The 2,529-nt window shown below is 52.8% G+C and overlaps 1 protein-coding gene across 1 annotated transcript in view; it reads right to left on the reverse strand.

Moving 5' to 3' along the window:
• Positions 1-1,609: 1,609 nt before the first annotated feature.
• LOC102677145 (putative aminopeptidase W07G4.4) overlaps positions 1,610-2,529 on the reverse strand; it is a 31,821-nt gene continuing 30,901 nt past the window's right edge. Inside the window, exon 9 of the transcript XR_004151770.1 lies at positions 1,610-1,624. The gene's annotated coding sequence lies outside the window, so the exon portion shown is untranslated. The remainder of the gene's footprint in view (positions 1,625-2,529) is intronic.

A 2,529-nucleotide genomic window follows, 5' to 3' on the forward strand; every position in this document is an offset into this window, starting at 1 on the left:
CTTCGAGTGTTGCCTGGCACGGGTCAAGTCCCCCTTCCACTTCACAAACTACTTCTTTGTCTCTCCTCGCGCTTCCCCCCTTCCACATCCCCGAGCCATAAACCATCCCAATCTGCTTCGAGAAAATTTCTTGACGCAATTATTTGCATCTCTTTCCAACCTCTCCTCGTCGATGTTCTCTTGAGAAAAAAGACAAGAAAAAGAAAAGAAAAGAAAAGAAAAGAAAAGAAAAGAAAAGAAAGGCTGCAACAGTGGCATCGATCGCTCGTAACAAGAGAATCGAACGTTCAAACAAGGAATAAGGAAGTTACCGCAACTTCGAGAAATTTAACTTTATATTCATCGTCAATGGTTTCTTAAGGAAAAAAAAAAAAAAAAAAAGAAAAAAAGAAACGGAAGCAAGAGAATCGTCTCATGAGCGAACAAGGGAGGATCAAAATGCTGCGAAAAGGAATCGATCGTTACCACGGGCCTCGGTTCATAAACCAAGAAACCACAACGCGCCACTTCCCGCGTGGAACGCGCGCAATCGCGATTCCTCTCTTCCGTAAACACAAGCCCAATCGTATATTCGATCAATCGTACAAACAACATGATATAACAAATATAACAATAACAATGATAAAGAGTATTAGCGAGAACGAGCCTCAAGCTTCACCCTCGCGAAGTTGCGCGCGGGATCGGTCCGCGTGTTCCGTCCACGCGAAATCGTGCGAATCGATCGGGCCGCTGGCATGGGACAGAGTGCAAGGAGGAAGCGAGCGATCGAAAAAGAGCAGCAAACCGGGAAGAAGACGAACGCGCGGAGGATGGAACGGGGGAATACGATAGACCAAGAACAAGAGGAGGAAGGAGGAGAAAAGTGTATGGAAAGGTGTGCGGTGGTGGAGGAGGAGGAGGAGGAGGAGAAGATCGAACGAAGTGGAGAACGAAGAGAGAGAGAGAGAGAGAGAGAGGAGGTGAAAGAAGCTGAGGCGGAGGAAGAGGAATTAGAAGGAGAGAGGGATGAGAGGATGAGAAAAGAGGCGGAGGAGGGGGCGGGGGAGACACGAGTCGTCGTCGGTGCAAACCGAGCGAGGTATAGAGGAATCGGAAGGCGATACGGGAGCGGGGGAGGGCGAGCGTGCGAGGGGGGGGGGAGGTGGAGGTCCCCGGGTGCGGGGACGAGGGAAGGTGGGGGCTGGAGGGGCCTCGCGGGGCCAGGGACGACGGGCAGGCGGCATCGCGGATGGCGAGGGCGATGGCAGAGTCAATGTCCTAGCGCTCGCACTGGGTCACGGCGAGTTGCGGCCAACGACCCTACCCCACAGCTGCTCTCTCCGCTGCACACAGCGAGCGAGAGAGCGAGAGAGCGAGAGCCAGAGAAAGAGAGAGAGAGGTGATTACCGAGAGGGACGAGGACGGAGCTGGAGATCGAGCGACGGACAAAGAGAGAGAGCGAGAGAGAAGGCAGGAAGATATATACACTGTCTCGGCTGAAGAGAGACACATCCATGTTGGTGTTCCATGGTTCCTCGTCTCGCGATGTGTATACTGGGTGCTCGAAGCGAGAAGTCGTTCCTTCTTCTTCGCCGATCCTTCTCCTGGTGGAGGATCCTTCTTCCAGTTTTCTGCTTCTCTCCGCCTAGCCTTTGTCCATCGCGTCTGCCTAACCCAGACCTGCTGGCCAGCCGGATCCGCCGCTGACACGGAAACCAGCCTGAGAATCTCGTTTCCTTCGAGCCTACGTGGTTCGCGTTCCGGTGAAGAAAGGGGCGAGGAGAGGGGCACACGCAAGTTCAGTGGCGATTATCGGTGACCTGTCTCCTCTCTATACACACACACACACACATATATATATATATAAAATGCATATATATATATAAAATATATGTATCCGTGTTGTGGTGTGGTTTCCATCGAGACCACGATTCGCGGGCAGGGAGGAAACGATCCGGCGAGGATCGGGGAAAAAATTATATACCTTGAACGGCGGCGGCCCTATCCCATCCCCGGCTTTTCCCTTTCTTCTCGTTAATCTTGAGAGAGATTCTCTCTTCCCAAGGTGGCCGACCGGTTCCGCGATCTTTCACGATCGCTATGACTACTCTTTGTGCCGACACTCTTCGACCGAGACTAATAGATTACGTTCTATCCGTCTGTCTCCTCGCTGTCCTCCTCCTCCTCCTCCCTCCGCCCGATGTCGCGAGGGCTTCTTATATAATTCCACCGTGTGTCCTTCCTTGAGGAAAAGGCGAGACCCGAGCTCGAGAACGCGAGACACACGCGAGATAGAATCTCTCTTTCTCTCTCTCTCTCTTCTCCTCTCCTCTGACACGGGACGGCATTGGCTGTGACTCGCGAGAGAATTCGAGGAAAGTCCTGTAATGAACGTCCACCACCACCACTATGAAGCTCTTCTAGGCTGTCGAGGCCGAGAAAACGGATAAATTGCCGAGGCAGGTTTGGTCGAACGTAAATCGTCGGTGACACCCCTCCTCCCCCGCCTTCTCGGCGATATCGGCTTTTCGGGACCGGAAGTATCGATCG

Source organism: Apis dorsata, unplaced genomic scaffold (assembly GCF_000469605.1).
Source record: "Apis dorsata unplaced genomic scaffold, Apis dorsata 1.3 scaffold_52, whole genome shotgun sequence".
In the NCBI taxonomy this organism is placed as follows: domain Eukaryota; kingdom Metazoa; phylum Arthropoda; class Insecta; order Hymenoptera; family Apidae; genus Apis; species Apis dorsata.